This window comes from Macaca mulatta, chromosome 4 (assembly GCF_049350105.2).
Source record: "Macaca mulatta isolate MMU2019108-1 chromosome 4, T2T-MMU8v2.0, whole genome shotgun sequence".
Classification (NCBI taxonomy): domain Eukaryota; kingdom Metazoa; phylum Chordata; class Mammalia; order Primates; family Cercopithecidae; genus Macaca; species Macaca mulatta.
Genome location: NC_133409.1, coordinates 176,869,928 through 176,884,914, shown reverse-complemented (window position 1 = coordinate 176,884,914; position 14,987 = coordinate 176,869,928).

Below are 14,987 nucleotides of genomic sequence, written 5' to 3'. Positions count from 1 at the left end.
TGTAGCCTCATTCCACTTCACCGATGGCTTTTGAGAGGTCCCTCCTTATTTTCTGAGCACTCAGGAGCCCTTCTATGTTCTACTTATTCTCTCATCCCTCAGATTGACGATGAGGAACTTCTCCTGGAGGAGCAGATATTGGTTCAGTTGCTCCTGAGTGAAGCCCAATCTTCAGGCTCCATCGCTGTTCACAGGGTGACAGCTATCGCTTGCATGGAGATACCAAAGCTGTGTGGGAGACATCAAGGACCAGGGCTCACAGTTCTCTCCTTGACCTCATACGGAAGGACAATTGAGTGCTCTCTGCAGAAGCTTCCAAGTCCCAAGGTAGAGGGAGCCCTGCAGGATCCCCTTGGATGAAGGCAGATGCAGGCACTGGACCCTTTGCTAGTGTCTAGAAATGGAAACTCTGCAGATGGGGTCTATGCTGCCAAAGCTAACATCCTAAAGGCTCGTGGCCCCAAACAGCTGAGTGGGGTCACCTCTTTTTCCAGCAAGCGCTTAAAAAGGCTCCATATCAATGCTCCGTAGACACCACATTGAAGCTTTGCAGGACAACTCTCTGTTCTCACCCTCTGTCGGCAGCTGCTTTGGCCACAGTCAACTTCTATTTTCCATCAGAGATGGCCTTCTTTCAGGCTTCTCGACCAGCTCTTTGATGGCACATAACCTTTTAGCCACCTCCCTAATTCTGCAGGTGGCTCACCACTGTTTATTTATCCCATTTCTTTTGCTCTCTGAAACTCCTCTTGGGGTGGCTCCCAGGAGGTCTAGTGAGCCGTAGCACCTAATTAATTCCTCATGAGAAGTTCACGTGTTGGGCCATCCTTTCTCTTTTTTTTTTTTTTTTTCCAGAATTGCTTATTTGTTGCACTTATAGTCATTTCTCATGGAAAAAATTTAACATATAAATCCATCATATATCAGATTATTCCAGTATACTAAAATGGTCATAGGCACTCAACGTAAAATATTCTGGCATTTAAAAAATCCATAGCAGAGATTTTTCATTTACAATAATCATAGATATTATTAAAGTAAATAATACGTCTGGGAGCTAGGGCTTTTTCACCTTTGAATTCAGACATGTTGGGTGTGTTCGAGCATATGCATTTATTTTTTCTGGGCAGAAAACAAATATCTTTGTGACCGTTGTATAAACAATGAAGAATTAAGTTATTGAAATAATGATTCTGTTTTGTATATTGAAATTAGAGATTGTTAACTGCTCCTCGATACTCATTTTCTTCTTCTTCTATAGTATTTGAACCTCCAGTATTTAGCTATGCACTTGGCTGCAAGAAGAATCCTACTTTCCAACTTTTCTTATATCTGGTTACAGCCAGATAACTGAACTGTAAACAAGGGGTATAAAAGGAGATATGTGCGTGTGAAATTTCTGGCGTGAGTCCTTAAAAGGTGGAGATGTGCCCTTTCTTGACTTATTTTCCTTTCTGCTAGCTGGAACATGAACGTGATGGCTGGAGCTAAAGCAGCCATGTGCATCACACTGGGAAAGCCTTAAGGATGGTGTATGATGCAGCCAATTAAAAGGAGCCTGAGCTCATTCCAGCCCTGGATCACCTCCTCAGTCTCTTAAGTGAGAGTTAAATAAACACTTGATCAGTTTTTAAGAAGCACTGTTATTCTTGTTTTTTAATCACTTGTAACCAAGCCTGATCACAACTAATAAAACACCAAAATAATCAAGTATCAAGGAATAAATTTTGCACTGTCCTTTAAAAAGATGGAAGGAGCATTCATGCCATATAGGACTGCCTAAATCCACCCAGAAGCGTATTCACCAGAGTCTCAAATAGTGGCTCATCATGGTCACAGTCTTCAGTGAGTTAGAGCTGCTCATACACTCAGGATACTGGAAGTAAGGCCTCTGGAAAATCTCAGTTTAGAAATGATAGAAGGATGCATTTTCTTAAAAAAATAAAATCAGAATGGGGTGACCTAAAATAATTGGATGGTCAAAGCCAGTCTTCACTGTCACAATGTCAAATACGTTTAGGGACAAACAGGTAATGTTAATGTAGTTTGATTTAGGACACCTGAGTGTCAGGAACACGTACGCAAACCCAAGAGTCCTTGTTCTGTCTGAACACACTCAGATTTTTCTAAAATACATGTCTGGCTAAATAAAACTTGTCTGCGAGCTGGTCCTATTCTCAGGCCACCAGTTCGTGCTCCCAGTAAGTTTTTATCAACATTTTCATTGGATTAGAGTAGACTTCGTTGTTGGGGCAAGACGTGATCTCAGGCTTCCATTATAATTAAGGGGAAGACAAAACGGATCAGTACAGGTGACTTTTAGAACCTGAAATGCCTCACTGGGCTCAAGGGTTAAAATCTGGGATGGTTATCTTTGAGCTTGGCGGGAAGTGTGGTGGCCAAGAGAATGATCCATATTAGAAACCTAAATACCAGCCAGACAAAGACAGGAAGTGCACATTCAGGGTTGAGACCAAGAGAACTAGAGGTTCAGATTCAGAGAGTAAACCATCAGTCTCTGAGCAAGAGAGAAGAAATAACCTGAATGGAAAGTAAAAATTTTTAAAAATTTTTAAATTAAAATAAAATTGATGTCTTGTATGTTGTATATAAATATTAGATTTAAGTTAAGAAAGGATAAAATGCAGAAAGCACAGACCATATGCAGATAGGCTAATAGCCATTCTTCCCATCAACCCACACAAAAATAAAAGGCTCGAAAATCATTACATAAAATCAGGATTTATAACAATACCACGAGTTAACAACCCACCTACTTGGTTAAAGTTCCCTTTAATTTAAACAGGTGACATGATTCTGAAAGTTATTAAGACTACATCTGTCCCTTTCAAGCTCTAATTTGATTATTGACAAGTATAAAAGATTATTTCATAGATGGTTCTTAATATAGGCTATACTGGTCCAACTCCCCTTATGACAAAGCTGACAAAATTTGAGAAAATGAAACACATTTTCCTATAACATTACTCTTTTTCCAGTGTGTAGCATTGTAACTGAATTAACGTTACTTAGCTAGGAAAACATAGTTAATTTTATTTGGGTTGGGAAAAGAACTGGAATATTAGAAGAAACTATATACTAAAAAAGGGGGCAGGAAACGAGCCACAGATCTTAAGGTTTATTAATGCATCCTTCACTTGTGAGCTATCTTCACTCTAGTGAAGAGAGATAGCATACAAAAAAATTTGCCAACGCAGCTTAATGCATGGGAATCAGCATGTCGACACCTAAAAGGAGGTAAAACACAGCTCAATAGTATCAGCCCAATTTCTCACATCTTTACTGTGGGACAGATGGAGAAACAAATTGACATCCAAAAGGTCACTGATTTTGATATTCCTGGGACAGAAATGCTCCCAACTGGCAGTAAATCCACAAGTCACTGAAGTGTGGAGGACTAATCCACTTTATCGCCTTCATCAAATATCTAGAAATTGTAACATTACTCATTGGAAAACCACTAAGGGGATAAAAAAGAAACTTTGGCAGGCACAGTGCCTTACACCTGTAATCCCAGCACTTTGGGAGGCCGAGGTGGGCAGATCACCTGAGGTCAGGAGTTCGAGACCAGCCTGGGCAACATGAAAAAACCCTGTCTCTACTAAAAGTACAAAAATTAGCCAGGCATGGTGGCACATGCCTGTAATCCCAGTGATTCAGGAGGCTGAGGTAGGAGAATCGCTTGAACCCGAGAGGCAGAGGTTTCAGTGAGCGGAGATTAAGCCAGTGCACTCCAGCCTGGGGGACAGAGGGAGACCCAGTCTCAGAAAAAAAAAAAAAAAAAAAGGAATGTTTAGGTTCTATGGTTTAATATATGTACAAACTGAACACTTTATTAAAACATTAGAATTGTTTTCTCACAAAAACAAAAACCTCTTTGTGGGAATTTGAGAAAGAGAGTTGATGGGACTATGTCTCCAAAAGATTTACATGTCACTTTGTGTGGAAACACTAAAATCTCACACACATAGATCACCTGAGGTCAGGAGTTCGAGACCAGCCTGGGCAACATGGAAAAACCCTGTCTCTACTAAAAGTACAAAAATCACAGATCACAATGGAAGAGACCTGCAGTCACAGACCAGATGAAAATGCTCGGTCTGCCAGCAACAGATTTTCACAGTAAGGATTGGACTTTGAAGATTTACCTTAAAGATTGAGTTACTGGCCTGAAGCAGAATACCAGTGAGGCTTCCCACTGGAATCTCTTCATCCCAGAAAACTGTTTCAGGGACATGGACCCAAAAAAGTCCCTAAACTGTATGCAGCTGTTTTTGGAATAATGAAGTATAAGCCCTTCTAAACGTAGAGTTGGTCACTAAAATAAATGTTATCCTGGGATTCACTGCAAATATTGTGCAATTAAATAACCCATTAAGCACAAGCTTCAAAACAGAAACTTCTTCCTAATAACTGTAAAGTTTTGCACAACCAAACAATGAAAGCCAAATAATCCACTCACAATAAAACCCGGTTCGATAACATACAGAAGGTTATGCTATGAAACAACAGCCATCACAAATTAATACAGTTTTGTTCCCCAAGTACTATAGTTCTTTTTCGGAACATTAGTTGCCCTTTTAAAATTTTATTGATAAGGAACAAAACAACTACACAAGACCAAGATGTTGAAAGGTAATCTATATCCTCAAGATAAAGTAGAGGGTATTGTAAACAAGTTCTATCACATAAACTGCATTTACCTTTCCCCTCTACAAGTTATGGTACCCACCAGCTGCTGGAATCCCAAAGCAATGAAAAAACAATTAGAATTATATGCCTTGGTTTTGTTTTTATTAGTCAGAATGAAAAAAATAATAGCCTGGTGTTGAAGGCACAATGGATTTGAAATAACACCTAAGTCAGAGTCATAGCTGTGCCACCTTCGAATGTGCAACTTGGGAAACTCAATTTATTTTTTGTCTTGAGTTCCTTTTCTATAAATTGAGAAATTGGAATAGATTATCTCTCTTCTCTCTTTTTTTTTTTTTTTTTTTTTTTGGACGGAGTTTTGCTCTTGTTGTGCAGGCTGGACTGCAATGGGACAATCTCAACTCAGTGCAACCTTTGCCTCCCAGGTTCAAGCGATTTCCCCTGTCTCAGCATCGCTCGTAGCTAGGATTACAGGTGCCCGCCACCATGACCAGCTTTTTTTTTTTTTTTTTTTTTTTTTTTTTGTATTTTTAGTAGAGACGGGGTATCACTATGTTGGCCAGGCTGGTCTCGAACTCCTGACTCAGGCTATCCACCAGCCTCAACCTCCCCAAGTGCTGGGATTACAGGCATGAGCCACCACGCCCGGCTAGAATAGATTATTTCTGAAAGCTTTTCAATATCTGACATTAGTATAATGACGAGCAGCTATTCTTTCCTTTAGGAATTCCTGGAGGGCTTTGCTGTCATTTCTTCATAACGCCTACTGGGGACACTATTGCTTTCTCCCTTAGTATCTTTCTTATGAGAACCACATGCCTGGAGGTAATCAATTTCCTTTGGCGATTGGTGGCTCATAAATAGGCATGGGACTTAAGTTAGGCAATCTAAGATCAGGGATTCTGGGAAAGTTCATTATTAATTTTCTGCAAAAACTTCTGAAAATAACTCTGCTTTCTTTCTTTGAACTCGGCTGGGTGCAAAATGCAAAATCTGAAGTGTTAGTACTATCTCTCTACCACCCTAGAGGTGAAGCTAATGTGTGGAGAAAAGCTGAGTCCAAGGACTGTCAGGAAAAACACATCCCGAACCACAGGATTAAGTCAGCAAGGAAGCCAATCCTACTCTGAACTTTGAGTTGTGTGAGCCAACACATTTTCTATTGCTCCAGCCACTTGGAGTTGATCTTTTATATAATCAAATAGAAATCTGACATTTCTATTTCATTGTACTTGAACTATCCATTTCTGCTTTTTTTTTTTTTTTTTTTTTTTTTTTTTTTGTAGAGACAGAGTCTTGCTCTGTAGCCCAGGCTGCAGTGCAGTGGCACAATCTTGCAATCTTGGCTCACTGCAACTTCTGCTTCTTGGGTTCAAGCGATTCTCCTGCCTCAGCGTCCCAAGTAGCTGGGATTACAGGCGCATGCCATCACGCCTGGCTAATTTCTTTTATATTTTAGTAGAGACAGGGTTTCATCGTGTTGCCCAGATGGGTCTTGAACTCCTGGGCTCAAGCAATCCACTAGCCTCAGACTCCCAAAGTGACAGGATCACAGGCATAAGCCACGCGTCCGACCCATTTCTGCTTATGTTTCTTTTGCACCCACTCTGCATGCCATGGTAGAAATCCTAAGAGTGATTCACCTGCAATGTGTCCACTTGATCTAGAATCTCAGAGGGCTTATTTTATGTGTGTCCAGTAAAGGAAAGTGACAGATTTGAAATTCACCTGGAAATGGCTAAATAAATGAAGAGAACATATAACTTAAAACCAAATAAAATTGAGGGAGATAATAAATGTCAATTTGGAATTTAGTTCTTTCTGTCATGACATAATTTGAGTTCTGCCAGAGATTTGATTTTTTTTTTTTTTGTCCCACAAACTGAAAGATGTCTCTTTTAATTTCTCAGTAATGGTGACAACAATGTCACATGTCTATTCTTAGCCTTCAATCTTTATTTTGCTTCTACCTTGGAAACTAGATCATTTATAAAAAATAATAAGACAGACCCTCATCTGTACTTTGCAAACAAGTAAGAAAATCAGCTTGTTCTCTGTTCAACTGTACTTTTTAAGAGAGAAGGAAGACAGTGGAGAACAAATCTTAATTGAATTAAAAACCACATTATTTTTATAGATGTGAGTTTAGTCATTTTCATTTAAGAATTTTTAATGTTCATTTGGAAAGTCTTACATCTTAAATATATTTTTGTAAGTAAGTACATTGGGTTAAATGTTAATTGGCTTATACATGAAGCACCAAATAGTTCAAACCATCTGCTATAAGTCTTAGATACCAAGAACTTTACTAGGTTACCCAGAATGTCTTCCAGTGGTCACCTCTGACATTTTCTGACATGCTTCCCAGAACTTGGGGACAAGGGAACATCTGGCACCACACATAAAATTTGTCATTACATAAACCAAAGATGCTGAGGGCGCCCTCACGAAAGCAGTACACTGCAAAGAAATTGAGTTTCAGCGGTGATTGATCACAACTTGATTTGTGCTGTTAACTCTTCCGAGAAATTTCCTAAACAAATAAGACAAAATCACATTTATATAACACTTGATCATGTATGGATCCCTTTTACATTCATGGTTTCATCTGTCTTCTATAAGAATTCTGTGAGAGAGATAACCATACCCATATTTTTTTTAGATGAAAAACACTAGGCTTAGAAAGATGAAGGGCTCTGACTAGGTCACACTGCTAGTAAGGGTAACACTAGTGGTTCTCGGGTGCTTTTTTCACCTACCTGATGTAACTCCCACTTTATGCCTCCTGTTACCCTCACAACCTCCTTTTCAGATAATTAGGGGAGACATTGTGATGGGTATTATAATTAGGTTAATATTGTAATTAGGATGGAGCTTCAGGTTGGATTGAAGGGCTTCTTCAGGGATCCACTTTCGGGTTACAAAGAAAAAGAAGTGGTACCTGATTTTAGTTCTCTGGGAACAGTATGTTCATAGAGCCCAGGAACTAAGAAATGAAGGCGACTGTAATGGCTGGGGAATGTGGAGAGGAAGAGTGCTGAATGACAGGGTCAAGACCAGGTGAAGGTAGAGCTATCCCCGGAGAAACATGTGGCCTTTGTTAAATCACTAGGGACAGGCACTAACTTTGAGGACATTTAGGGCAAAATACTGTGCGAGGTGCCCAAATTCCTCATATAATTTTCTTAAAAACTTGTTTCCCAAGCGTGGAAAGATTCACTAACTCTCCCAGATCTACATAAATGGGAAGGAGAATTGGCATGTTTGGTTCTCAAGCCCTCCCTGGCCTCAGTGTCCTCACTGACTTTGTTGATTTCTAACAGTCTCTTCCATCTCTCAAATTGTGAGTTGACTTTAGTACTACTGATATGGTTTGGCTGTGTCCCCACCCAAATCTCATCTTGAATTGTAATCTCCATAATCCCCACGTGTCGTGGGAGGGACCTGGTGGGAGGTAATTGAATCATGGGTGCAGTTCCCCCATGCTGTTCTTGTGATTGTGAGTGAGATCTCAGAGGTCTAGCATTTCCTCTAGACCTAGCATTTATATGTGTCTAGCATTTCCCCTGCTGTCTCTCATTCTCTCTCTTGTCATCCCATGAAGAGGTGTCTTCCGCCATGATTTTAAGTTTCCTGAGCCCTCCCTAACCATGCAGAACTGTGAGTCAATTAAACCTCTTTTCTTTATAAATTACCTAGTCTTGGGCATTTCTTCATAGCAGCATGAGAACAGCTGAATACAGCTACAGTTCACTAACAAATCAAACTCTCCCAGTTGACTTCATTCCCCCGTAATGTGGTTCTTTGATAATTTGAAATTTAAACTAGTAAATTGTGAGGTATCTTACAGATTATTATGGCTCAATAGTATTAGTTTCCTGTTATTGTTGACATTATAAAGGCTTTGGTTTCATTTGCTTTCTTTTTGGCTTTAGGTTTTTCTAATTGTTTCCTAACATCTGATTTATATATTCTTTATTTCACCAAATCATGCATTTTGAAAGACTACTCATATTTTGCCTGTTGCTTTGCGATTCAAATAACATACCATCAGGCAATCAGAATAACATCCCTTCTTTTTATAAAGACTGGCCAGTTTTTAGTTATCTTAGAAAGCACCTGAATATGGTCTCCAGTATGAAACATAAACACTTTTTGTTTTGTGCCAAACTTGGAAAATTTGTAGCCTCTAGTTCTTCAAATATTTTTTCTGCCCCATTCTCTCTTTCCTTTCATGTTGGGATCTTAATTAAATATATGTTATGACTGTGGATATTGTTCACTAAAGCCTGTTCCTGTTTCCCCCAATCTTTTTGCGTCTGTTCTTCAGACTGAATAATTTCTATTAATCTGTTTCTGATTATCTTTTACTTACATTACCTCTAATCTGCCGTTAAGCCCACCAGTGAATTTATTATTTGAAATTCTATTTTATTTATTTATTTTTGTCCTAGAATTTCCATTAATTTCTTTTTGATCCTTTATTTTCCCTATTAAGATCTTCTCTATGTTCCTATATGAGATTTCCTATGTATTCCTTCATTATGACTAAAACAGTCTTTATCTTATTGAACATGGTTATAGTAACTGCTTTAAAATTCTTCTCTAGTAACTTTAATATCCAAGTCATCACAGAGTTGGTCAACATTAATTTCTTTTCTCTAGAGCATGGGTCATGTTTGACTGTTTCTTTGTATGTATGGTAATCCTGCATTGCATCCTGGACATCATGAATGATATTTTGTAGACACCATGAATTTTGTTATGTTCCCCCAAATAGTGTTGATTTGCATGTTTGCTTATTTTAGCAGTTAGTTCACTTAACTAAGCTTATTCCCATTACAAGAAGTGAAATTCCTAAACCCTTCATTTTAAATGGCTTCTTCGAAGCACGTGAAAAATCTGATATTAATCAGCCACTTCTTCTGAACTTATTACCTGAAAAAATATCATTCCATCGTAAAGCAAATCAAACAGAGAGACTTGAGTAGATGTTTACAGAGATCTTTAGTTTATAGAGACTTCTCCTTCAAATAATAAAAATAATAACAATAAAATTCTCTCATAGCTCTTCTGCTTTCCAAAAATAAGGGAGTTAATCAATTTGTTAGATTATGAAAGCATATGCGTCTATAATTTTATCAGTAGATATTTAAACTCTATAAACCAGATCATCATTTAGGAGATTACATATGACACTGTATTTAAATGACTTATACTTCTTGGCTGAACCAAATTTGATCTCCAAGAAAAGTCTTTGATTAATGAAACTATATTATTTATTATTACAGAAATCATAGAAAACAAAAGAGTAGCTTTTAACAAAATTGGTCTATGTAACACAGGGTGAAGGACTATAGGGAGTAGATCCAGCCGACAAAAAAAGAAATCTACATTCTGGTTTGGCTGCAGAACAACTCAGACATGGCTAACTCCAGCTTGAGTTCCAGACAGTTCCACTGGTGCTCTGCTGGGAGATTTCATGACAAAGTTATTTTGCAAGAGAGGGATCATCTTGAGATAGGACTCTGAAGTTTTTATTATTCATAGTACTTAAAGGTCTGGGATAACATATTTTAAGAACCCAAAGCAAGATGCTCAAGATAAATCAATTCTTATGGTTGGTCTCAAAAATAGATACACATAACTAGATGTTAGGACCCCGTTTTCTCCTGTTGCAGGGTTTCAATAAGCAATAATATCCCACTGGACAACAGCTGCTCACAAGTCAGTTTATAAGCGCTTTTTTGGTTAGTAAATAGTCTTCAATAAATGTGATTGACCAACACTTAATTTTGCTGGAAATTGTTTTGCTTCTTTCTAGAGAAGTTTCTATTCATCAATGCAAGGAAGAATGCAGAATCTCCACAGAAAGGAATTTAACCTCTAGGAATCACTACTCTAGAAAATGATAAAAATAAAACCACTGAATTTGTCAATAGTCGAAGATTACTTAAAATGTTTTCATCCACTTATTACTGAAGTTTATGTAAAAGATGCACAATATTCAAGACTAAAGAAAACTTTACAGATCACATAATCAAACCCCTTTTATTTCCAGGCTTGGACACTAAGGCCCAAAGCAGAGGTTTGCTTCTGCATCTAACTACGTGCCAGCTACTCCACCATGTCCTTAAATTTACCTCATAAGGCTATTTTTTTTTTTCTGAGATAGATACAGAAAAGAGAAAGTGCAGGGACATAGAGAATGCATATTTCTCACTTTAATAGGTATTGCCAAAATGCCCATGAAGATAGTCACATTGGTTTACGCACCAACAAGCATGTATGAGAATACTAGTTTCCCCACAGTTTCATCAGAACATACTATCAGACAAAACTCATTTTAAATCATATCCATTTTTGTAAAAATCATATTTCATTGCTTTAATTTCCCTTAGCACTAGTGAAGCTAAGCAAATGTTAATGTGCTTAATTAGATAACTACATTTCTTTTTTCTTTTTTTCTTTTGTTTTTGAGATGGAGTTTCACTCTTCCTGCCCAAGCTGGAGTGCAATGGCCCGATCTCAGCTCACTACAACCTCCACCTCCTGGGTTCAAGCGATTCTCCTGCCTCAGTTTCCTGAGTAGCTGGGATTACAGGTGACCACCACCATGCCCGGCTAATTTTTGTATTTTTCTGTGAACACAGGGTTTCACCATGTTGGCCAGGCTGGTCTCGAACTCCTGGCCTCAGGTGATCTGCCCACCTCAGCCTCCCAAAGTGCTGGGATTACAGGAGTGAGCCATTGCTTCTGACTAGTAACTGTATTTCTTCTGTGAATTTCTTATTCTTTGTCCATGCATTATTGGTCATTTGTTTTTACTAATTAACTAGTGTTACTCTTTACATATTGCAGTTTTTAATTCCTTAACTGTTACATATGCTGCAATGTTTTTGTCTATTTTCTCTAAAAGTAGTTCAACATAACTTTAATGAAATGCTGATTAACAAAAAAGGGTATCCATGTTTCTCTGGAAACCATTACATAAATTCTGCTTGAGAGGGTTATTTGTATTTTGTTTGGCTTTCACTGTGGCTTGGGCAGGGAAAATTAATTTTATAATATTAAACAACTACTCATTTCACTGTATAGTCAGTGGATAAGGGACAGTATGCAGAAATGAATCTCTACTTCATATCCGAAGTATCAACAACTCTTATTCTGTAGCTGTCATGTCTGATATAAAAATCCAGTCTTCCAAGCATAGCACACTTCTTCTCTAAGGGTCAGAAATGAATTTCAGACTCTCCTGTTGTATCTTTTCATCAGAAGAGGAACTGCTTCTTTTTTTTTTGAGATGGAGTCTCTCTCTCTCTGTTGCCTAGGCTGGAGTGCATTGGCACAATCTCAGCTCACTGCAACCTCCACCTCCCAGGTTCAAGTGATTCTCCTGCCTCAGCCTACTGAGTAGCTGGGATTGCAGGCACATGCCTCCATGCCCAGCTAATTTTTGTATTTTTAGTAGAGACAGGGTTTCACCATGTTGGCCAGGTTGGTCTCGAGCTCCTGACCTCAAGTGATCCGCCCACCTCAGCCTCCCAAAGTGCTGGGATTACAGGTGTGAACCACCGTGCCAGGCCAGAACTGCTTCTTTTCTCTTTTGCTATTAGAAACCAGCAAACTCTATGATGGCTATTTATCTATAATTTATTTCTAAGAACATTCTACCAGTGACGTCTCAAGCAAGATGTGATAACAGCTACACAAAGCAGTCTACAGCATGCAGTGTGTCTCAATGCCTCTGAGAAGTAGCAACAGCTTTTGTTCTCAGATGGCCCTCAGTCCTTCCCCATGTCATCTTTCTGTCCTAGACTATGGCCTCACTGCTCACAAGGATTCAATGGCATGCAAACGGCTGTTAGTTGGTTTTCTTAAAATAGGTATTGTTGATTGGAAAGACTGGCTCATATTTAAACTCTGCCCTTTTTGCAAATGCCAGATTTTCCCAATAGTATCCCAGGAGAGATTTTGTTTTGAACAGTTACTGAATTTGACCAGACTGCAGGCATAGCACCACCCATATTGCTCAATGCTAAGACACAGCATCTTTGATTTTCTGTATGTCATAACGTTCTGAAGATTGAGTTATTGATGGTGCAATTTTGCAACTACACATCCTCCTATAGTTCTTGCTCTCCATTCAAGCAGGCCCTAGGGCTCATGGCAAGATGATTTCCTTGGAGAGAAAGAGCCTGAGACTTAGAAATTTAATTTATGTAAGGAACCCTGGCTTTTCCCCTCCTTTAGGAATCTGATTCTTCTTTCTCTTCCTCTTCTTCTTCCATCACAGGACTCTTTGTGCTCCACTCCAGTGTAGTTTGGTTGACTGATGCTTCATTGTCTATATGCACTGACATGACAAGTGACTGTTCAGGCGCAGTTGGAGATGTTGGAGAAGACAGCACCTCATTCCCTCTCCTAGAACTAATCGTTGATTGGAGGGCCAATGTTTCAACCTTGATGTGATTCACCAGGTTGTGCAAGGGTTGCCTTCAACGGGAGCAGTGTCTCCTCCTCCTTGTGCAGTTCCTGACCCAGTTCAGCATGTTTCCTGGTGACACTGCTGCCCGCCACACAGCCCAGAGCTGCAAATATGTTTATATAATTAGATTTGTTCATTTAATTTTTAATGTCTTTTTAATAGAGAAAACAATAACTTTATGAGCTCAAAATCTGCAAATCCCTTGTTTTTTTCTAAAAGGCTTTTCTCAATTACAAAAATTCCCCTTATGTTTTATTCTAATATTTTATAAATTTTGTTTAGCTTGTCGATTTTGCATCTGAAATTTATGTTACAATAAAATAAAGATAAAATTTAATATTTTCCCTCAGATGTATTGCCAAGTGTCCCAACATAGTTTGTTGAATATTTCTTTTTTCTCTGCTGATTTGAAATGCCAATTTTCTCATACACCAAATTTCCATACAGATACATGTCTGTGGCTCTGTCCAATATTCTTTTCCACTGATCTATTGGCATATTCCCATGCCACCATCTATGTTCAATTACTGTAGAATGAATATATATATAGATATATGTATATCTATCTGTCTATATCAGAGCAGTTCTCTCTCATTGTTTTTGTCTTTTAAAATTATTATAGTTATCCTTGCCCATTTACTGTTCAGCACATTTTGCTTCCAGTAATTGATTGTAAGAAATGAATGTAATAATTTTTTTAAATGGCTCTGATGTTGAAAAGACTGTAAAAAAAAATGAAGTACACATTGGCTAACTCAGTATACCTTTGGAAAGATATTGTTTAAGATTCCATATTGATCTTGCAAGATCATTCCAGGGAAATAAGTGTGTTATTGTAGTGGATACATCCACCACAATCTCACCATTTGAGGATGTATCTCATCATCTTGAGATATATCCTCAAAATGGCTCCAAATCCACCTTATTCTAACACAAAGTGGACTTTGCAATCACAGTTCTTGTCCACTTATTGTGACACACGAATTGTATCACCCTATTGTTTCTGAGGCAAACTTTGCACTTGCTTCCATTAGGTTTATGAAATTTGCGAATTGGGCATTTTCACTGAACTTTTAATCTTTCATCATCTTAAAACTATGGAATAGGCAAAAAATCCTGCAGACTGTGAAAGGCTATGCACCTTAATGCTAGAGGAAGTCTGTTAAACAGACCTGCTGCGTGGATTTCATCATTTTATCTCAAGCTTTACCACAAGAGTTACTTCTGCTGAATTAGAAATAGGGTGATAATTCTCATTTGCTTCTATCTCAATTCCAACTGAGATAAAGACTTTAAAAACAAAATTACCTTCTGGGCACTGCTTCTTGCATGGACTCTGCCCATTTTAAACACACAAGTGAATTTTTTTTTTTTTTTTTTTTTTTTTAGGAGTCAGGAGCTGGATTAATATGAGTTCTTTCACCCTCAAAAGACCTCACACCTCATGGCCTTAAATGGTTCAACCTGAAGAGACAGAGTTTAAAATATAATAATGCATTACTCGGCATGATATTAGTCCTCAAGTATTTCCACAACCACTTGTAATTCAGGGAAATCCCATCAAGAACCTCGTTGATGGTTAAAAGACACCGTAAGGAAAAGAAGTGGATACAGTCCATATTCGTAATTTGGTTCTTCTGGGTTACTGGAGCTTCCTCTCATCATTGCTTCTCTTCCGTTTCTATGCATTTCTATTGCCTTCACTGAATATACCATTAGCTTCGAGTTGATTTTGTATAAAGAAAGAGCTTCTTAGCAAAGGTCTTTTGGCCCCTTGCTTGTTTTATTACTGTCAACACAGAGTTAGAAAAGGACTATTTAATAA